The sequence below is a fragment of the Carcharodon carcharias genome, chromosome 10, assembly GCF_017639515.1.
Source record: "Carcharodon carcharias isolate sCarCar2 chromosome 10, sCarCar2.pri, whole genome shotgun sequence".
In the NCBI taxonomy this organism is placed as follows: Eukaryota; Metazoa; Chordata; class Chondrichthyes; order Lamniformes; family Lamnidae; genus Carcharodon; species Carcharodon carcharias.
Genome location: NC_054476.1, coordinates 117,835,320 through 117,859,432, shown reverse-complemented (window position 1 = coordinate 117,859,432; position 24,113 = coordinate 117,835,320). Strand labels below are relative to the sequence as shown.

The 24,113-nt window shown below is 43.0% G+C and overlaps 1 pseudogene; it reads left to right on the top strand.

Annotated features, from left to right (window-relative positions):
• LOC121282864 overlaps positions 1 to 24,113 on the top strand; it is a 67,250-nt pseudogene that overhangs the window by 23,115 nt on the left and 20,022 nt on the right.

The following is a 24,113-nucleotide window of genomic DNA, read 5'->3' as shown; positions in this document are numbered from 1 at the left end:
ATTTATGAGTGAAATATTTATATGTATATATATTTATATGTGTGAAATATATAAAGATTATATATATGTATATATAATATACATTTTTAATGAGATTTTACAAACCCTAGGGCAGAATGTTTAGGTCGGCAGGAGAGCGTGATCGGCGGGTCCGGAATTGGCCGGGGAACAGACCGCGATTGGCCCCCCCCACCGTGATTTCATACTGGCTGGCCAATTAATAGCGTTCAGCACTGCCAGGCTAGGGGCGGGAGGAGGGTGGGAGCTGACATAAGCGTGGACGTGAGCAAGCGCTGCATGAAAGCTCCCTGAAGACAGAGAGCTGCCTCAGGGAGCTGAAGGCTTGAAAACAGTTAAATAAGGTTTGTAAAATCAGGAAAAAAATGTCCAAGCATCACAATCAGTCACCTCACCCTGCCCTTGGATGAGGTTCCATGAAAAATGCAAAGTCAGCCTGGCTGATTCCCCCGGTTGGACGGACCACGAAAAATCAGAGACAATTACAACTTAAGTGATCTTAATAGACCTCTTAGTTATCGGTGGGCACGCTTCTCAACTTTTGCGTGCACCTGCCGAACGAAATATCGCACAAGCACAGGATGACGTCAGGATGCTCGCCCGACATCGTCGCGTGTGATTTTGCGACCGATTGGGTTGGGCGCACGTCCGCAAGCTGATCTAAAAATCCTGCCCTGAGGTTTAAGAGATGGGCTAAGAGGGTTGAGAGTTCGGGGTTTCAAAAGCAAAGTAGAAGAGCCTTACTGTTGCCTATCAACAGTGGTCAAGTGACACAGACGGAGAAAGGCAGGAGCTGAGAGGCAGTTTATTCAGTATGTGTTAGAGAGGGAAGACCTGCAGACATCCCATGTATCATCACTTAGACCAGAGAATGGAAGGAGACAGTGGGAATGCTCTCTGGGCATATGCTTAGCTCACAGATTAGTTCATTTTAAACCACAAACAAGCAGTGTAAGAGTTCTATATCTGACTCGTGTCACATTTTGGTAAACTTAACCAGTTCCCAGCATTCTCAGACACATCTTTATAAATAATATAGAAAAGAGCAAAAATAACTCTCTGTTGTACCCCTGTAGGTATTGTCTTTGCAAGATATGGCCAATGGTGAAGAGAGCAGAGGAAGTTTTCACTTATGACACTGAGAAATTTTGGGCTCGGGAAAAAATCTCTGGAGATGCAAATTGTAGAAGAGGTTGGATTTTTAAACAAAGAATTTGAAGATGAAAAAGGTGAGCAGATTCCAAGGAGCTTTCTGTTTTATGTTGTGCTCAATGTGGCTGATTTTACTCAACTCCCGACTTCCCAAAGCCTGTCCACCATTTACAAGGCACAAGTCAGGAGTGTGATGGAATATTCCCCACTTGCTGGATGAGTGCAGCTCCCACAACACTGAAGGAGCTCCCCACCATCGAGGGCAAAGCAGTTCCTTTGACTGCGCCCATCCTCCACCTTAAACATTCACTCCCTCCATCTCCAGCGCCCAATGGCAGAAATGTGTACTATCTACAAGATGCACTGCAGCAACTCACCAAGAATCCTTTGACAGCACCTTCCAAAGTCACAACTCTATCAGTTAGAAGAAACAAAGGCAGCAGATGCATGGGGACGCCACCGCCACCTGCAAGTTCCCCTCCAAGTCACACACCACTCTGACTTGGATATATTCTGCCGCTCTTTCACCATCCCTTGTCAAAATTGCAGAACTTCCTCCCTAATAGCACAGTAGGTGTACCTGTGCCTCACAGATTACAGTGGTTCAAGAAAACACCTGACCACCTTCTTCTCAAAGGCAATTTGGATGGGCAGTAAATGCTGGCATTACTACTGACACATATATCCCATGAATGAATTTTTAAAAACTCTTCAATGCACCCTGTGTGCACCAGTTTTTGGACTGATTGATAGAAAGAAAATTGGGTGAAGGTTAGAGTTTTGGAGTTCTGCCCCCTTTGCCCTTGACAGGCATTTTATTGAACTGTTCAACTGAACACTCAACTCTTTGAGATGAGATCATTTCAAATCAAACCACTATTGTGTAACACTCCCACCATTGTCTGACAGAAAAGGAATAGCCCCAAGGGACCTTGGAACCTGAGGTGGTCGGTCAGTCTCTTCAGATCGGAGGGTCTGTAAAGGAGCTGCTGGCAACCTGCTAGCACATCTGGAAAATTTACTCTTTTCCATCTAGATGCAGCCGGGCTCCCTTACAGAGCCGGAGGCCTCTGGCAGCTGTTTCTGATGGCAGCTCAGAACTTAAAAGCAACAATTTGCATTTATGTAGCATTTCAAATGTTGTAAAATGCCCAAAGTGCTTCACAGGCGTGTAGTCAAACAAACAGTGACACCCTGTTAGGATAGGTAACAAAACTCTTAACCAAAGATATAATTTTTTTCTATGATATAGATGGAACTAGGAATGAGGTTCTGCTGAGAAAGTTTGGGAACTTGGGTTAAAATTGAGACTCATAGCTTCAGATGTAATATTCTCCAGATTTTCACCTGAGCCACACTCAAATTGGCATGAGGTTCAATAGATTAGAAAGTTAAATATGTGCCTGAAAGAGTGATGTGGGAGACAAGAGTTCAATCCATGGGGCACTGGCATCAGTACCAGCGAAAGAGGGAGCTGTTCGCTTGGAATGGGCTCCATTCAAACAGGACTGGGCCAAGTATCAAGGTCGGGCTTTAAACTAATAAAGGGAATGGCGGGAGGATTGAGGAAAGAGTAAGTTCGAAAGCAATTCACTGGCTTTGAGCAATGTACCAATTTAGGTGAAAATATATAGTGTGTCAGGAATGTCTTGAGAGCTTAACAAAGGCAATGAAGCATTAGAGACTAGGATGACATCAGGGAAAATTAGAGAATAAATTTAAAGGCACTGCATTTGAATGTGCCAATCATTTGCAACAAAATAGATGAATTCATAGCACAGGTAGAAATTAATGGGATTGGTCTAATTACTATTAGGTCGGGTATTAAACATTCCAGGATATTTGACTTTTAGAAGGGATGGACAAAATGGAGAAATTGGAGGAATTGTCCTAATAGAAGAGGTAAAGATAGTTGAGAGAAAGGGTGTTAGATCAAAAAATCAAGCTATGAACTCAGGAGCAGAAACAGCCCTGGAAACACTCATAAGCCCCTAAAAACAGTTGCAGTGTTGGGCAGAACATAAGTCAGGAAATTCTAGGTGCATGTACTAAGGGTAATACAGTTATCATAGGAACTTAAATCTTCACACAGACTGGGCAAACCAAATTTGAAGGTTGAGCAACTATGAAGGTTGAGCAAACACACATGAGGTTATCAACAAAATTAGGGCAGATGGGATTGAGGGTAACATATTAGCATGGACTGAAGATTAGTTAACCATCAAGAAGCAGAGCAAGAATAAATAGGTCATTTTCAAGTTAGCAGTTTGTAACTAGTAGGGCACTACAAGGGTCAGTGCTTGGGGCGTTACAACATTAGGTGGGAAAGAAAGTTCTGAAGAGGAAGCAAAGAGGCTGCAAAAGAATATATACAGGGTAAGTGGGCAAGAACTTGGCATATGGAATGTAATGTGCAGAAATGTGATGTTATCCACTTTGGTAGGAGGAACAGAAAATTAGAACATAATGTGAGAGTCTGGGAAATGTTGATATTAAGAGACACTTGGACAAGATGTAGCTTTTCTCTCACTTAAATGGGCAAACTTTGATAATGTTTCTGTCCAGTTTCGAAGCGGAGACTTTTCGAATGTAAAGTGAATGTGATAGCCTCTACTTGGGCATAATCACAGAAAGTTAATATGCAGGTACAACAAGCAATTAGCTAATTATCTAATGGTATTTTAGCCTTTGTTAAAAAGGAGTTGCAGTATAAGAGTTATTATTGTTTATTCATTCTTGAGACATGGGCAATGCTGGCTAGGCCAGCATTTTTATTGGCCACTTTGAGAAAGTGGTGGTGAGCTGCCTTCTTGAACCGCAGCAGTCCATGTGGTGTAGGTACACTCACAGTGCTGTTAGGAAGGGAGTTCTAGGACTTTGATCCAGTGAAGAATTAGTCCAATTATATAAGGCCTTAGTGAAACCATACCAGGAATACTGCATACAGTTTTGGTGTTTTTAGCCTAAAGAAGGACATACTTGCTTTAGAAGGAGTGCACCAATGCTCACTAGACTGATTCCTGGGATGAGGGCTTTGTCCTTTGAGGAGAAGTTGAAGCCTATATCTCCTAGAGCATATAAAAATAAGTTGTGTTCTTATTGAAATTAAGCTATATAAAATTCTTAATGGGTTTGACAGGGTAAATTCTGGGAGGATGTTTCCCCTGGTTAGAGTGCCTGGAACTAGGAGTCACGGTCTCAGAATAAGGGAGAAACTTCTTCACACAAAGGTTTGTGTACCTTTAGAATTCTCTACTACAGAGAGTTATGGATGATCAGTTGTTGAGTGTATTCAAGTATATTCATAGAATCATAGAATGGTTACAGCACAGAAGGGGGCCATTCGGCCCTACATATCTCTACTGGCCCTCTGATGGAGCAGTTCTTCTTGTATCACTCCCCTGCCTTTCCCCCATAGCCCTGCATTTTTTTTCCTTTTCAGAAAATGATCAAATTGAAACTTCAATTGATCCCACCTTCACCAAACTCTCACACAGTGCATCCCAGATCCTAACCACTTACTGTGTGATAAAGATTTTCCTCATGTCGCCATTGCTTCTTTTCCCAATTACCCTAAATTTGTGCCCCCTGGTTCTCGATCCTTCCAACAATGGAAACAATTTGTCCCTATATATACTCTGCCTAAAACCCTCAGAATTTTGAATATCTTAATCTTCACTTCTCCAATGAGAACAGTCCTCTAATCTTTCTACATGGAAACCATTCCCGGGAATCTTTTCTGCACTCTCTCTGATGCCTTCACATCCTTCCTAAAGAGTTATGCTCAGAACTGGATGCAAGACTCCAGTTGAGGCTGAACAAGTGGTGTATACTGGTTTAACAAAACTTCCTTGCTTTTGTATACTATGCCCCTATTGTTAAATCCCAGGATGCCATTTGCTTTATTAATGCTCTCTCAACCTGCTCTGCCACCTTCAGTGATTTATGTACATATACACCCATGTCTCTGCTCCTGCACCCCCTTTAGAGTTGTACCCTTTATTTTGTATTCTCTCTCTGCATTATTCCTACATAAATAAATCACCTCACACTTCTCAGCATTAAATTTCAAATGCCACTTGTCTGCCCATTCCACTAACCTATCTATATCCTTTTGAAGTTCTACACTATCCTCCTCATTGTTCACAATACTTCCAAGTTTCAAATCATTTGCAAATTTTGAAATTGTGCCCTGTACATTAAGGTCTAGGTCATTAATATAAATCAGGAAGAGCATAGTTCTAACAGCAATCCCTGGGGAACTCCACTACAAACATCCCTCCAGTCCAAAAACATCCATAATCACTACTTTCTGTTTCTTGTCACTCAGCCAATTTCGTATCCATGTTGCTACTGTCCCTTTAATTCCATTGGCGATAACTTTGCTCAGAAATCTGTTGTGTGGCATTTTATCAAATGCCCCCCAAACAGTCAGGGAGAGATAGAGGATCAAATATATAATCAAATTTCAGAGAAGTGTAAGAATAAAAAGACAGTAGTAGTAAAGGATTTTTAACTACCCAAATGTTAACTGGGATAGTTTTAGTGTAGGGGCAGTAGTGTAGTATATGGAAATGAGCCCAGGCAGGTGGAAGGTGCATCAGTAGGGGAGCATTTTGTAGATAGTGACCATATCTCAGTTAGATTTATAATAACTATGGAAAATTATAAAGTTGGGTAGGGAATAAAAGTTCTAAGCTGGTGAAAGGCTAATTTTACTAAAATGAGATACGATTTGGCCCAAGTGAACTGGGAGCAGCTATTCGCAGGTAAAACTGTGTCAGAGCAGTGGGAGGCATTCAAGGAGGTAATAGCGAGAGTACAGGACAAATATGTTCCCGTAAAGACAAAGGGGGTGGGGGGGGTGGGGGGGTGGGTGGGTACCAAGTCCAGAGAACCCTGGATGTCAAGGGACATAAAGGTTAGGATTAAGAAAAAAAGAGAAGCTTATGGCAGATACCAAGGGCTCAATACAGCAGAGTCCCTGGGGGGTGTAAAAAATGCAGGTGGGAACTGAAAAAGGAAATTAGGAAAGCTAAGAGAGTGCATGGGAAAGCATTGGTAGAATCAAGGAAAACCCAATGAGGATTTTTAAATATGTAAAGAGCAAGCGAATAACTAGGGAAAGAGTAGGGTCAATAGGGACCATAGAGGTAATGTGTGTGGGGACCTGGAAGACTGGGTACAGTCCTCAATGAATACTTTGCATCGGTCTTCACAATGGAAAAGGCAGATGCAGGTATAGACATCAGGGTGGAGGACTGTGAAATATTAGAGGAAATTAACATAGAGAGGGAGGAGGTACTAATGGGTTTAGTGGCCTTAAAAGTGGATAAATCCGCCAGCCCAGATGAAATATATTCCAGACTGTTGAGAGAGGTAAAGGAAGAGATATCAGGGACCCTGGCAATACTTTTCAAATCCTCTCTGAAGTGCCAGAGGATTGGAGGACTGCTAATGTTATCCCATTATTAAAAAGGGACAAAGGGATACACCAGGAAATTACAGGCCAGTGAGTCTAACCTTGGTGGTGGGGAAGTTACTGAAAAGGATTCTGAGGGACAGAATATATCTGCACTTGGAGAGACATGGGTTAATCAGGGATAGTCAGCATGGATTTGTTAAGGGAAGGTCAAGTTTGACGAATTTGATCTAATTTTTTGAGGCGGTAATCAAGAGTGTTGATGAGGGTAATGCATTTGATGTGAGCTACATGGACTTTAGCAAGGCTTTTGATAAGGTCCTTCATAGCAGACTGGTCAAGAGAGTAAGAGCCCATGGGATCAAAGGCAAAGTGGCACATTAGATCCAAAATTGGTTGAGAGACAGGAAGCATAGGATGATGGTAGAGGTTATGTTTCTGTGACTGGAAGCCTTTTTCTAGTGGGGTTCCACAGTACATAAATGATTAGGAGGTATGATCAAGAATTTGAGGATAACACAAAAATTGGTAGGGAGAAGGATAGCCGTAAACGGCAGGAGGATATCAATGGACTAGCCAGGTGGGCAGAGCAGTGGCAAATGGAATTCAAACCGGAAAGTGTGAGGTAATGCACTCAGGGAGAGCTAACAAGGCAAGGGATTACACTATGAATGGTAGGACCCTGGAAAGTACTGAAGCCCAGAGATATCTTGGTGTGCATATCCACAGATCCCTGAGGGTAGCAGGGCAGGTAAATAAGGTGGTTAAGAAGGCATATGGGATACTTGCCTTTATTAGCTGAGGCATAGATTACAAGAGCAGGGAGGTTATGCTGGAATTGTATAAAACTCTGGTTAGGCCACAACTGGAGTACTGCATGCAATTCTGGTCACCACATTATAGGAAAGATGTGATTGAACTGGAGAGGGTGCAGAGGAGGTTTATTAGAATGTTGCCTGGGCTGGAGTGTCTGAGCTATGAGGAAAGATTGGATAGGCTGGTGTTGGTTTCCCTGGAGCAGCGACGTTTGAAAGGGGATTTTATAGAGATGTATATGATTATGAGGGGCATAGATAGGGTGGATAGGAAGGCACTTTTTTCCATTAGTAGAAGGGTCAATAACCAGGTAGCATAGATTTAAGGCAAGAGGTAGAAGGCTAAGAGGGGAGTTGAGGAGACAGTTTTTCACCCAGAGGGTGATGGGAGTCTGGAACTCACTGCCTGAAAGGGTGGTTGAGTCAGAAACTCTTGTAACATTTAAAAAGTATTTAGATATTCACTTGTGTTGCCCCCAGGGCAATGGGCCAAGCACTGGAAAATGGGATTAGTGTTGTCAGATCTTTGTTGACTGGTGTGGAAATGGTGGGCTGAATGGCCTCCTGTGCTATAAACTCCTATGAGTCTATGAGTCAATGCATTTTGGTAGTCAATGTACACCACTAGTGGTGAATTGAAGGAAGTGAGGAGATGCACTTGAAGCCAAGTTTGGAGGAACACAGAGTTCACAGAGGGTTCTGGTGCTGGAAGAGTTTTCAGAGATAGGGATGGGTAAGGCCTTGGAGAGATTAGAAAATGGCTAAGAATGTTAACATTGAGGCATTGGTGGTCTGGGAGCTAAAGTAATTCAGTGAGCAAGGAGGAAATGGATGAATGGGACTTGGTGCGCATCAGGATATTAGGATATGGGCAGTAGAGTGTTGGATCATTGGTCACCAGTTTAGTTGGACTAATGGATCCAGGTTGCACGCTTGTTTCGGGATGACCGAGTTGATACCATAGACATAGCAGATCAGCAGACAGTTCTTATGCAGAACATTTCTATTTATTTACAAAGGAACTCAGCAGCTACACTGGTGTGCTTACAACTCAAACCTTGTTTCTACGTTACCAACTCTAACTCTAGACTACTCACTACTGACTACAGACTACAAACGACTAAGGTAAACCGTTCTACTCTGTCATTGGATAATAAGATCATGTGATCTTCTATTATAACATTCTTCTTAAAGGTATATTACACATCAGATCACCATGTAGAGCTTGAATGAGCTGCAGTTAATGGAGAGCGAACTGGGAAGCCAGGCAGGACAATATTTGAATTGTAGAGTTTGCTTTGTTTACCGATATTCTACAGTAACTGGGAACAAAGACCTGGGTTTCCCATAAAGGGGGAGAAGTGGCCCTGGATTTGAATAAATCCGAATGGAGGGATTTAAATCTGAAATGAACAATCAGCCTTCAGTCAGCTGCTAACACCCTCATTAAAATCTGTTCATATAAGAGTTTCAAAATGTGTGTTATTACCAGGATCATCTCAGAAAAATGTTATAATTTATTATCTTTTATACAGGACTTCCTTTTGATCCACATTTCATTGTAACCTGTGCAATCTCCAATATTATCTGTTCTATTGTCTTTGGAGAGCATTTTGAATATCAAGACAAACAATTCCTTGGATTTTTAAAGATACTTGAAGAACGTTTTGAATTGGAAGATGGATTTTGGGGTCAGGTAAGACAGATTCATTGGGTAATTACTAAGTAGAAGGTATGGGTTTTGTAGGATTCTGAACATCAGTGTTAGCCTGAAATGATGCAAGAAGAAAGTTGGATACATTCATCAAATGTGTAAGAGAAAGGTTTGATGATCCTGAACACAGAAGCTTAAGAACAGGAATAGCCCATTGAGCCCCTTGAACTTGTTCTACCATTCAATGAGATCATGGTTAATCTGCAGTTTCACTGCATATACCTTTGTCCCCTATCCCTTAATACTTTTGACAACAAAAATCTCAGATTTCTCCTTGGACCCCTGTCCTGGGCAAGTTCAGGTGGAGACCATTCCAGTATAATCCCTCCCTGTTCCCAATACTGGTGTCAGCATCAGATGAAATGGAACCCTTCATCCCCCAACACTCCTTCAGCACATCTTCACCTCTCCAATCTGTTTAGCTCAACAACAATCTGCAGCTGTTTTGGGTATTACAACAGAGAATTTATTTTATTTATTTATGGGATGTGAGCATTGCTGGCTAGGCCAGCATTTATTGCCCATCCCTAATTGCCCTTGAGGAAGTAGTGGTGAGCCGCCTTCTTGAACCGCTGTGGTTTCCATGGTGCAGGTACACCCACAGTGCTGCTAGGAAGGGAATTCTAGGATTTTTATCCAGCAACAATGAAGGAAAGGCGATATATTTCCAGGTCAGGATGGTGAGGGGCTTGGATGGGAACTTCCAGGTTCCGATATATCTGCTGCTCTTGTCCTTCCGGGTGGTAGTGTTCATAGGTTTGGAAGGTGCTGCCTAAGGAGCCTTGGTGAGTTTCTGCAGTGCATTTTGTGGTACATTTACTGCTGCTACTGTGTGTTGGCGGTGGAGACAGTGAATGTTTGTGGATGGGATGCCAATCAAGTGGCTGCTTTGTCCTGGATGGTGTCAAGCTTTTTGAGTGTTGTTGGAGCTGCACTCATCCAGGCAAGTGGGGAATGTTCCATCACACTTCTGACTTGTTCCTTGTAGATGGTGGGCAGGCTTTGGGGAGTCAGAAAGTGAGTTACTCGCCACACAATTCCTAGCCTCTGACCTGCCATTGTAGCTAAAGTATTTATATGGCTAGTCCAATTTATGGTCAATGGTAACCCGCAGGATGTTAATAGTGGGGGATTCAGTGATGGTAATGCCATTGGACATCAGGGGGCAATGGTTAGATTCTCTCTTGTTAGAGATGGTCATTGCCTGGCACTTGTGTGGCATGATGTTACTTGCCACTTGTCAGCCCAAGCTTAGATATTGTCCAGGTCTTGCTGTATTTTGGCATGGACTGCTTCAGTATCTGAGTCGTGAATGGTGCTGAACATTGCGCAATCATCAGCGGACATCCCCACTTCTGACCTTATGATGGAAGGAAGGTCATTGATGAAGCAGCTGAAGATGGTTGGGCCTAGGACACTACCCTGAGGAACTCCTGCAGTGATGTCCTGGAACTGATGTAATTGACCTCCAACAACCACAACCATCTTCTTTTGTGCTAGGTATGACTCCAACCAGCAGACAATTTCCCACTCCACCACCCTCCCCCCAATTTCTATTGCTTTCAGTTTTGCTAAGGCTTCTTGATGCCACACTTGGTCAAATGCTACCTTGATGTCAAGGGCAGTCACTCTCACCTCACCTCTGGTGTTCAGCTCTTTTTGTCCATGTTTAAACCAAGGCTGCAATGATGTCAGAAGCTCAGTGACCCTGACAGAATCCAAATTGAGCATCAGTTATTGCTAAGCAAGTGCCACTTGATAGCACTGTTAATGACCCATTCCAACATTTTACTCATGATTGAGAGTGGACTGATGGAGCTGTAATTGGCTGGGTTGAACTTTTCCTGCTTTTTGTGTACAGGACATAACTGGGCAATTTTACACATAGCTGGGTGGATGCCAGTGTTGTAGTTGTACTGGAACAGCTTGACCATGGGCATGGAAAATTCTGGAGCACAAATCTTCAGTACTATATTATATCCCATTAGGTCCTGTTCTTTAACCATAATGACTGGATCCCACCACCCCCCTCCCTTTCCAACATCATTTCAAACCAGTCTGAAATGTTCTTTACCTTGGCAACAGCCAGGCAACATACCATGTGGAACTCTTGATCCTGCTAACAAAGGTTGCTATCTGTCTCTCTAATTATTGACTTGCATACAGCTACAAAAATTACACTTCCTTGCCTCATCCTCCCCCCCACTTACCACTTTTGGACAGCCCTCTGCTCCAAGGTGCAATGGTCCACATTCTGGCTGGCCTTCTAACTCTCCAGGTTGACCGAACTAAACAAGCCTAAAGGTAATTGAAGTAGAGAGTTGGGCTGGCTATTGCCCAGGGTTTGGTTTCCTACCGAATCAAGAGATTGGACCCTGCGGTGCTAAATGGACAGCTCCTTCTGAACTCTCTCTGCTTTGACTCCCTGAAAGCAAATTCCGTGGATATTAATTATAAACTGAACGTTTGCCTATTCCGTCCACATCACACAGCATTTCCAATGGAATTGGTCTCAGCAGGTGAGACAACTATCAATATGCTAATATTGCTGAAAAAAGAGACATGTGGAAGCTTTTTGGTTTGCACTCATCAGGACACTTCACAAGAATACCAATATAAGGGGAAAACAACAATTTATATTGTATGTGAAGAGAGTGTTGATTGGTTGGCAAGTGGACTCTGATTGGTAGAGGCGTTGCCATGGAGAATGCACCAGTGATGGTGACTGACAGTTAACTGCCAACCATCAGTCGCCATCACTAGTGCATTCTCCAGTGATGCATAGTGTCCTGATGAATGCAAGACAAAAAGCTTTGACATGTCTCTTTTTACTCAAGTTCTGTACCGCCAAATGACTATTAATATGCTAATAACAAGCCATGTTATGGGTACCTTGGTGCACTGCGCTGGTGTGTTGCAGCTCACTCAGTGAGTTCAAGCTTTTGTGGCAACTTGCACATGCATGTTGTAGCCTGATGCCATGGATAGTGATAGTAGAGGCTGCAATATTTTTTCCATCACATGGCTTACCAGGATTCTCTCCCGCTCTTATCATCTGCCACTGGCATGTGTTGGAAAGATTTACAAGTTAATAATCAACCTTACTGACTACGTTATAAACACACCTTCCATGGTCACCAAGTTGTAGGATAGGACTCAAGACTGGAGCTTCTGGCTCAGCAACAGGGACATTATCCACTTTGCTACAAGGCTTCTTATGTGCATCTTACCATTATCTTAAAATTGGTTGAAGGTTGATGGCCATTCCGAGCTCATTCATTCAGGCTGGATCTTTGTTTTTTCTTACTTGTTCTCAAATAGGTCAAGAAAATGTTGGCTTCATGCTCATATGAAGAATGGAAATGGCTTATTGCCATCTGATGCTTCCTTTTCTATGCCATGACCAAAGTAGCAGAGGCCACAATGTGTGCATTAACTATTAAATGATCAGAGCATGCTACATGAACTCCACTGATGTTCTGGATGGGATTTGCTGGGACTCCATGAAATGAATGCACTGTCATGTAACAATCATTGAGCTTTTGATCGAACTTTGAAGGGTATGTGGACACACCTGAAGTGCTGTGCACTCTTTACCCAAGAAAGGACTAGAAAAGAGCACAATGAATCTTCACTAGACTGGCTCCTGGGCTGAAGGGATTGTCCTATGCGGAGGTATTGGGTAGACTAGATCTATATTCCCTGGAGTTTAAAAGAAAGAGAGGTGATCATATTGAAACTGTCATGTCCGTAAGATACGAAAGAGATCAAAAACTGTTTAAATCAAATCTTACTTTTTGACTAATTAAAAAAAACAGACTTTGCTGAATCAAGAAATGGCTGCTACGAGTCACATGATTTACAAATTAACTACAGTTTCTGGAAACATCCAACAGCAGTTACAGGACAAAAGCTCAGCCCTCATTATTGTGGAATCGCACACCTCTCATTGTGAGGACACAATACAATCAACAAAACCAGGGACCAGCAGACAACTTATCTCCCCAGCCTGGACTATAACAAAGGGAGAGCTATCAAAACTTGTTATAGCTGTAGAGGCATTAACAGCCATCATCTATCTCCTACAGTGAACAATGGATTTTGACCAGAGGCACAGAAACTGCTTGTTAACCTGCCACTAACTCATTAATGGGCAACACCACATGACCTCAGCTTCTGGCCCTTTGGCAAGTTATTATTACATTTCTAGACTCTCAACTCAATCTGCTGTTTAACCTCAGCCTAAAAACATCAAAGCATGGCTCCAGGCTGACCATCAGCCTGCATCAAGTTGAAGCTTCCTCAAAACCTGTTTTTCTGGAAGATTCCTGCCATTACCTGCTGAACAGACCAAGGCTCTGTATGAACAACTTCATCTTGCTGCCTCACTATTAACTTTAAAGGAATTCTGCAAGTGTTGCTCCCAGTTAACTGAACCCACATGAACTGTAGCTCCCCTGTGAAGGAACCCTCATTGGACTCTTACTTTCTGGATTCTGGCAATCACATGAACTGCTTTCTATATCTTTTTCTTTAAAATTATGCATAGTTGTAAAAACTCTTTTCTACCTTCTTTTTTGTGAGTGTATGGGTTGTGTGTGTGTGTGTGTGTGTGTGTGTGTGTTAAGTTCCGACCATCCCCCAGGGTTTGAATGTATGAATAAACTATATCCTGATTTAACCCTAAAGAGAGTTTGCTGCGTGTCACTTTAAAATCAACATCACAAACAGGGATTGGAGAAACATGCCACAGCCTATTTACAAAATTAAAACACTTCTGCCTATGGACAGACAGTGAGAAAATAAAGGGGTTCAGTTTGCCTCTCTCCCCTATCCATAAGAAAACAACTTCATGGCTTTGATGGGTTAGATGCTGAGAAAATATTTCCCTTGCCGGGGAATCTAGAACACAGTGTCAATATCTCAGAATAAGGGGTCAGCCTTTTAGGACTGAGAAGAGGAGAGATTTCTTCATTCAAAGAATTATGAATCTTTGGAATTTCCTCCCAACCACCCAACTCCTAACCAGTCACCCCAGATTTCCTCAGTTGAATAGGATGACAGTGGATATCTACTCTGAACGTTAAATTGAACTGCACAAAAAGATTTGAGGCTCCAGAGGGCAGCCTTGGCCTCCTAGGGAGCCAACCTTGGCATTTCCTACTGGTCAAGTAAAGTGGGTAGGAGCATTAGTTTAAAATAAAGACATGCGATTGGGAAAAGGGAATTCACCTGGATAATCCTGTCCTGATGGCCATGATCAAGCTGCACATGGACCAGGTGATTGGCCATGTGACTCTTAAATGCTCTGCCATTTGTACAGCAGTGTATAGAGCCACATGGGTGACAATTGCTACTGCTCTTGTGGCTATTTGAACAAACTGCAAAACCTTTTTTTTTTAATTGCTGCCAATTTTCTACATGGAAAAGTCATGCAGTTGTTAATACAGAGACAGAAAATATCAGGCTCATGTTTGACACATTGATGGCCTTAGAATGTAGTAAATATATCACAGTAAAGACAGTATAACCAAACCAACCAGGGGTCCTGAAGAAAATGTGTTTGTTAGGAAACTCTTTGGAACACATTGAGGATTAACGGAGGTAGTGACTGACAGGGTTGATAATATTGATTATTATTTGCTAAGATACCAGTTTGGATCCAGGGGAAATAATTATTGTTGTGTTGTTTTCGTAGTAAATGTAATGCGATGAATTTCTGTGTCCACAACTTTCAACAAAATGAGTAACATGTTGTAAAATAATGTATGTCATTTCAAACTCTGTGTTCTTTTTTGCAGCTGTTGAATACATTCCATTTTATTCATCACTTCCCTTGTCCACACAATAAGATATTTGAAAACCAGGAGAAAACCATTCACTTTTCAAGAGAAGGTATGTGATGGAAACTGCAGCATATTCCAGTCAGTGTTGTGTGGTTGTGTTTTAATTCACTTTCTGTCACACTGTGTAATTGATGTTGCCTTCTGAGCAAAGAAGGGGAAAGTAGTTGGAGCATATTAAAGGCAGAATTTTTTACATTTGTTGTTCGGCCTCCCTTTCCCTGCTTTGAAGGTATTTACTGCCCTCCTCTGATAGTCTTCTCACAGCCAACAGTTATTCACTCCCCAAAAAGGCAACTGGTCTCTGCCTATTGGTGTTCTTGAACTAGCTATTAAAAGGTATTTGGGGGAATAGTATAGTGGTTGTGTCATTGGACCAGTAATCAGAGAGCTGGGCCTGTATTGCTGAAAAGGGAGACATGCTGTCTAAGCTTTTTATCTTGTACTCATCGGGATAGCTCACAAGAAATTACCAACTGTAACAGGGGAACAACAATTTATACCTCATGAGAAGAGAGCGCTGATTGGTTGGCAAGTAAACTCTGGTGGAGGCGTTGCCATGAAGAATGCAGCATGTTCCCATGCCAAGCTTTGTTCAAATTTAAACTGAGCTGTTCGAATCTGATTGGCCAAGGCACTGCCCTGGGGGGTGAACTGGGGAATGACTGTTCCCTAAGCTTTTGTTTAGTTAAAAAGGTACAACCTGTGGACATACTCCTTTTGTCTGTAAAGGTTAGAGCCCTGGGTGTGAATATATGTGGCTTCTAGCATGCCTAAGTGAGCCATGCTGCGAGCCCGACTGACAATCTTAAATTGGTTTTCAATGTCATTCTTAGAACAGTTTTATTTAGCAGGTCAAAAACAGAATTATCTGGAAAAACTCAGCAGGTCTGGCAGCATCGGCGGAGAAGAAAAGAGTTGACGTTTCGAGTCCTCATGACCCTCATGAGTTCGAGTCCAAGAAAGAGTTGAAATATAAGCTGGTTTAAGGTGTGTGTGTGTGTGGGGGGGAGAAAGAGAGAGAGAGAGAAGTGGAGGGGGGTGGTGTGGTTGTAGGCAAAAGCAGTGATAGAAGCAGATCATCAAAAGATGTCACAAACAACAGGATAAAAGAACACATAGGTGTTAAAGTTGGTGATATTATCTAAACGAATGTGCTAATTAAGAATGGATGGTAGGGCACTCAAGTTATAGCTCTAGTGGGGGTGGGGAGAGCATAAAAGATTTAAAAATATTTAAAAATAATGGAAATAGGTGGGAAAAGAAAAATCTATATAATTTATTGGAAAAAAAACAAAAGGAAGGGGGAAGAAACAGAAAGGGGGTGGGGATGGAGGGGGGAGCTCAAGACCTAAAGTTGTTGAATTCAATATTCAGTCCAGATGGCTGTAAAGTGCCTAGTCGGAAGATGAGGTGTTGTTCCTCCAGTTTGCGTTGGGCTTCACTGGAACAATGGAGCAAGCCAAGGACAGACATGTGGGCAAGAGAGCAGGGTGGAGTGTTAAAATGGTAAGCGACAGGGAGGTTTGGGTCATTCTTGCGGACAGACCGCAGGTGTTCTACAAAGCGGTCGCCCAGTTTACGTTTGGTCTCTCCAATGTAGAGGAGACCACATTGGGAGCAACGAATGCAGTAGACTAAGTTGGGGGAAATGCAAGTGAAATGCTGCTTCACTTGAAAAGAGTGTTTGGGCCCTTGGACAGTGAGGAGAGAGGAAGTGAAGGGGCGGGTGTTGCATCTTTTGCGTGGGCATGGGGTGGTGCCATAGGAGGGGGTTGAGGAGTAGGGGGTGATGGAGGAGTGGACCAGGGTGTCCCGGAGGGAGCGATCCCTACGGAATGCCGATAGGGGGGGTGAAGGGAAGATGTGTTTGGCGGTGGCATCATGCTGGAGTTGGCGGAAATGGCGGAGGATGATCCTTTGAATGCGGAGGCTGGTGGGGTGATAAGTGAGGACAAGGGGGACCCTATCATGTTTCTGGGAGGGAGGAGAAGGCGTGAGGGCGGATTCGCAGGAGATGGGCCGGACACGGTTGAGGGCCCTGTCAACGACCGTGGGTGGAAAACCTCGGTTAAGGAAGAAGGAGGACATGTCAGAGGAACTGTTTTTGAAGGTAGCATCCTTGGACACCCTGGTCCACTCCTCCATCACCCCCTACTCCTCAACCCCCTCCTATGGCACCACCCCATGCCCACGCAAAAGATGCAACACCTGCCCCTTCACTTCCTCTCTCCTCACTGTCCAAGGGCCCAAACACTCTTTTCAAGTGAAGCAGCATTTCACTTGCATTTCCCCCAACTTAGTCTACTGCATTCGTTGCTCCCAATGTGGTCTCCTCTACATTGGAGAGACCAAACGTAAACTGGGCAACCGCTTTGCAGAACACCTGCGGTCTGTCCGCAAGAATGACCCAGACCTCCCTGTCGCTTGCCATTTTAACACTCCACCCTGCTCTCTTGCCCACATGTCTGTCCTTGGCTTGCTCCATTGTTCCAGTGAAGCCCAACGCAAACTGGAGGAACAACACTTCATCTTCCGACTAGGCACTTTACAGCCTTCCGGACTGAATATTGAATTCAACAACTTTAGGTCTTGAGCTCCCCCCTCCATCCCCACCCCCTTTCTGTTTCCCTCTTCCTTTTGTTTTTTTCCAATAAATTATATAGATTTTTCTTTTCCCACCTATTTCCATTATTTTTAAATATTTTTAAATCTTTTATGCTCTCCCCACCCCCACAAGAGCTATACCTTGAGTGCCCTACCATCCATTCTTAATTAGCACATTCGTTTAGATAATATCACCAACTTTAACACCTATGTGTTCTTTTGTCCTGTTGTTTGTGACATCTTTTGATGATCTGCTTCTATCACTGCTTTTGCATACAACCACACCACCCCCCTCCACTTCTCTCTCTCTCTCTCTCTCTCTCTCCCCAACCCCACTCACACCTTAAACCAGCTTATATTTCAACTCTTTCTTGGACTCGAACTCAAGTTCTGTCGAAGGGTCATGAGGACTCGAAACGTCAACTCTTTTCTTCTCCGCCGATGCTGCCAGACCTGCTGAGTTTTTCCAGGTAATTCTGTTTTTGTTTTGGATTTCCAGCATCCGCAGTTTTTTTGTTCTTATATATATTTATTTAGCAGGTGTTGTCCAATCACAGAATCACATCTAATGTTGGACACTATGGCCAGAATTTTGCGCTCACTGAGTGAGCGTGCAGTGGACACATTCAATTGCGAAATGGTGCGTGGTGACATCTGGAGGGCATCGTGATGTCATCGCACCGCCTTGCAATATTTCAGCTGGAACCGTGCCCGCCGACAGCCAAAGGGCCAATTAAGGCCATTTAAAGGGCTGCGATTCTGAAGGGCCCATGCGCTTTTCCACTCAGCCAGGCGGCCTTCATGTTTTTCATGCATTCTACATCCAGGGTGGGATTAAAAGGCTCAAAGACTGATGTTAAGGTGAATAATTAGGAGTTTGTCTGTGAGTTGCTTGTACTTGGTTTAGAGAAAATTTCTGGCATGTTTTTCTGGTGTGCTTGAGGACTCTGATTTTTCAACATTTGCAGAGGCCTCCTGCCTAGAGGCCCCTTCAGTGCAGAAACTTGTGCAACTATATGGACAAAAATGTGGATTGTGTACTCTGCTGGAAGGTTCTCCTCAGAAGAGGAAGAGAGGGCCAGAGGTTGCCTGCAGGCAGCATCCCAGAGTGGGACCTATGGAATGAGAGGCATAACCAGAAGGGATCCAGGGTCAGCAAGAAGTGCAAGGCAGAAGGGTCCAGAGAAGGCCCCATTACCCAGCAGGCAGAGTCCACAGACAGTGATCATGCTACCTGGACATGTCTGAGGTTCAGTGCTGAAGAAGGCTCTGCCACTCCAGGGAGACTGTCACCTCCATATGTGAAATGATCAAACGGAGTGCAGCTGAGCTAACTGAGTGAAGACTTGGAGTTTCGTGAGGGGGGCAGTTTTATGTGTTAATTTTGTTCAGAAATTTTGCTCATAAAATCTAATCTAGTCTGTAATTAGCAGTAACTGGAAAGTACTGTGTAAGCAGTCTAAGTTCTATTTTCTTGTAATTCAGAAAGGGTAAACTCACTCTCAGCTTTAGGAGCTGAGTAGTTAATTAGCTAACTGATTGAATCTGGTTACTGTAGCTGCAGTTCAGTTTACTATAAATTCAGGGTTCTTTCATGCAGCCAAGGCAAATGGAGAGCAGCTGAGCTAACTGGCTAAAAACCTGGAGTTTGGTAGGTCTGGAGAGTTGGGGAAAGGAGGTGTTAGTTTCCTTTTTCTAACTCCCTCACCACATACGAATTGGTTCTAGCTCTACAACAGGGAAAGAAGCTCGTTGTTTGGTGATTATCTGGGAAATGGGTAAGTTCCATTCTACAGATATAAAAACAAAAAAACTGCGGATGCTGAAAATCCAAAACAAAAACAAAAACAGAATTACCTGGAAAAACTCAGCAGGTCTGGCAGCATCGGCGGAGAAGAAAAGAGTTGACATTTCGAGTCCTAAAAATTGAGGACTCGAAACGTCAACTCTTTTCTTCTCCACCGAAGTTCCGTTCTATCCCTGAGGTTTAAAATAGTACACAAAATAGTGGTAAAGTTAATAAAATATATAAGAAAGCAACACATATAAGTGATTAATATAATTAATTATGTAAAACACATTAAGGATGGCAGGACAGGTGATGTGTCGAGGCTGCAGCATGTGGGAACTCCTGGATAACATTATGATCTAGGGCAAACACATCTGCAGTAAGTGTTTACAACTTGAGGAATTTTGGCTCAGAGTCATTCAGCTGGAGGCTGAGCTGCAGACTATGCAACACATCAGGGAGTGTGAAAGTTACCTGGATGTTTCATGTCAGGAGGCAATCACACCACTTAGGATACGGGTCTTCTGATTTGGTCAGTGGCCAGGGACAGGAGGTTGCGAGTGAGGCAGGTAAGGGGACCCAGAGGGTAGGAGTGTGAGCCTCTGCAATTGTCCAATTGGTCTGAGGTTCTCTCAGTTTGTTTGGATGAGAGCAGTGGCTGCAGGGTGGAGGAGCAAACTGACCATGGTACAGGAAGCTATTCAAGTGGGGGGAATAAAAAGGAATGTAATGGTAGTAGGGGACAGTATAGTAAGGGGGACTGACACTGTTCTCTGTAGCAAAGAGTGAGAGTCCAGATGGCTATGTTGCCTGCCAGATGTCAGGGTTTGGGACATCTGCTCAGGACTGGAGAGGAACTTACAGTGGGAGGGGAGGGGTGGGGGCGTGGGGGGGATCCAGTTGCAGTGGCCCCCTGTTGGTATCATAGTCAGTATGAGGAGCTAGGCACCAAAGAAGCATAACCTGAAAGGCAATAATTTCTGGATTATTACCTGAGCCGTGTGCAAATTGGTATAGGACAAATAAGATTAGAGAAATTAATGCTGAAAAACTGGCATGGGAGAAGTGGGTTCCAGGTTGTGGGACACTGGCACCAGTATTAAGGAAAGCGGGATCTGTGCCTTTGGGACGGTCTACACCTGAAACGTGCTGGGGCTGGTCTCCTTGTGAACCGCATAACTAGGGAAGTAGAGAGGGTTTTAAACTGAATAGTAGGGTCAAAGGATCAAATCTGGGTTGATGTGATAAACCAAAGAGTAGAGACAAGGCAAGAGGGAAAGGTATTAATATGGGAAATGATAAACAGATCGTGAGTGGAAGGGGCAAGGAATACAAATCTAAGAGTAAATCAGCAGATAAGGCTAGATGATACAAAAATAATAAAAGGACAAAACTAAAGGCTCTATCTAAACACACGTAGCATTCAAAACAAAACAGACAAACTGATAACGCAAATAAAAATAAATAAGTACGATCTGATAGCCATTGCAGAGACATGGCTACAGGATGACATAGATTGGGACCTGAATATTGAAGGGTATATGACATTTAGAAAGGACAGGAAGTTAGGAAAAGGTGGAGGGGTGGCTCTAGTATTTAATGATGGTATTAGCACATTAGAGAGGGATGACCTAAGTTCAGGAAACCAGGATGTAGAAGTGGTTTGGGTTGAGTCTGTGGGAGTGGTGTACAGTAATGTAATTGTAACTCACTGTAGGATAGAGTACAAAAGAAGAGATAATGGGAGCTTGTTAGAAAGGTACAACAATAATCGGGGGGGATTTTAATCAGATGGGCAAAGAGCGTAGTTGAGGAGTTCATAAAATGTTTTCTTGATAGTTTCTTAGAACAGCTGGAGCCAACCAGAGAGCAGGCTTTACTAGACCTGGTATTGCGCAACGAGATAGGATTAATTGATAACCTCACAGTGAAGGGACCCCTCGGTAGGAGCAATCATAGCATGATTAAAGTTTACATTCATTTTAAGGGAGAAATGAGTGTGTCCAAGACTAGTATTTTAAACTTAAATAAGGCAATAATGAGGGCATGAAAGCAGAGCTAGCTAAAATGAACTGGCAAATGAGGCTAAGGGATAGGTCAACAGAGGTTCAGTGACAGACATTTAAAGGGATATTTCTGAATACACAGAATACATACATTCCAATGAGAAAGAAAAATTCCAAGGGGTGAGCCAACCATCCGTAGTTAAATAAAAAAAGTTAAAGACAGTATCAAACTTAAAGAAAGAGCATATTATAACACAAAAACAGGTGGCAATCGGAAGATTGGAAAGAATATAAAGAACAGCAAAGAATGACAAAAGATTAATAAGGAGGAAAAAAATAGAGTATTGGAGCCAGCCAGCATGAAATTGATTTTGGGAGCTGATCGCAGGCAGGAGCGGATTTCAAATCCACTTCCAATCCCACGTGCTCACATGCCAGGCTGAAAGTTAAGGCCTGTGTTTTGAGTTTTGCGAGCAAGGGCTGGTGAATGCGGACAGTACTTTGCCTGTTGTAAACATCGGAAGGGACATGCTGTTTGATACGATCTGCCAGTCGTTGGGACATATGGCCTATATACCTGGCATCACACAGGCACTGAAATCCGTATACCACATTACTCATTTGAGTGATAGGCAGAACATCTTTTTGTCTTGACGGCAGCATCCTGTCAGTGGAGAATACCATTCATGTTGCTATTGCATTGTAGCAGCGTTAAACAGCTAGCTTCACCTATTGCTCAAATTTTGAGGGTAATCAGAGATAGACTAGGCATTTTTTAGGACTGAAAGTGGCAGCCTTAGGCCCGTTCATGGGTTTGCACAATGTACAGTGAGCAATGATTTAATGAGGGTATCCTGCAGCATGACATTTTTTTGTGTCCTATTTCAGCATCAAGCTTGCATATTGAGCAAATGGCTTGGGCCCTATTTATGAGGTTGCCAATAAGACTAATCTTACAGCGCTTGGAATTGTAGGAATCCCAACGCATGTATTGACCAGCGAAGGCTTGTGGTAGACAGCAGTAGAGAACCCTTTGGCAGATTTCTCAACCAGCATGTTGAGGAAAGGGAGCTTGTTTGACTTTCCATTTCAAAGGTGAATTTGGGTGCAGGATGGAGTCCATTAAGGTGTGTAAGAAAGTTTTTACATGCAGCTGCAGATTCAAATATAGCAGACACATCATCCATGTATCATAAACATGCAAGGGATGGGAGGTTAGGTGTCATTCCATCAAAGATGCATTTCTCATGGAAACCAACAAAGATATTTGCCAGAGTCTTGAAATGTAACTTTGAAAAGACAATTGGATAAATATTTTAAAAATGTTTGCAGGGCTATGAGGAAGGAGCAGAGGAAAGGAACTAATTGTATAATTCCAAAAAGGAACTGGCACAGGCATAGTGCTGTCTCATTCCAGGATTCTATATATTATCACTGATTTCTATTTTTTAAACTGCAGTTCAGATGAAACACATTCCTGACACAAGTTTCCTGGAAAACAATTTGCTAGGGACAGTTATTGATCTCTTTGCGGCTGGTACAGACACCACCTCCACCACCCTGCGCTGGGCCCTGCTCTTCATGATGCTACATCCAGATCTACAGTGTAAGTATAAATCAGACTCAAATAGCTGATAGGGCTATGGAGGCCATTATTGACTGTGCGAGAGGGGAGAAGGAAGATGTCAGTGTGAACTGAGATGGAGGAGTGGGGAAGGAGAGCACCAGTAATAAATGAGGGAGGGAAGAGAAGAATGTTAGTGCATTTGGAAGTCATGTTACATAGAAGGATTGAATATTAGAAACCCAAAGCACAGAAGCAGGCCATTCCTCCACTAGTACCTTTGCTGGTTCTTTGAAAGAGCAGTTATGGTAATTCCCACGTCCCAACATTTTGTCTGTAACCCTGTAAGTTGTTCATACTTAAATACCCCTCCAAATACCTTTGAAATTTATTTATGCAATCAGCTTCCAGTAATTTTGCAGGTCGAGTGTTCCAGATCCTAATAATTTTGAGTATTCGTCTCCCCATTAGGTCTTTTGCCAATGATTGTTTTCTCTAGTTATTGAGCAAATACAGGAGATGCAAGACCTGTCCTTTTATCTCCTCTATTCTCACCATTCAAGGCCCCAAACACTCCTTCCAAGTGAAGCAACAATTCAGACCTTCTTCTTTCAAGCTAGTCTACTGTATTTGTTGCTCACAATGTGGCCTCCACTGCGACGGGAAGACCAAATGCAGATTTGGGTGACTGCTTTACGGAACACTGCCACTCAGTCCACGAGCAGGTCCCTGAGCTTCCAGTTAGCTGTCATTTTATTTCTCCACCTTGCCCTCACACTGACATCTCTGCCCTCGGCCTGTTGCAACGTTCCAATGAAGCTCAACATAAGCTGGAGGAACAGCACCTCATCTTTCGATTAAGCACTTTACAGCCTTCTGGACTCAACATTGAGCTCAACAACTTGCAACCATAAACTCTGTCCCTGATTTTGTTTCATTATTTCTTGTTTTGGTTTTTTTCTTTCAGACAGCAGCACAACTGCTCTTGGCGCATCTTTTGTTCCTATGTATTTTTTCTTACCCCATCTCCATTCTCTTTGGCCCTGGAGGACTAAACTTTATCTCATTCATTCTCTCCTGTCTTTAACCCTATCACAAACCCTTCTTTGTCCTTATCCCACCTGCTCAAACTCTATTACTTTTTTAACTTTACCCAGTTCTGATGAAAGGTCACAGAGCTGAA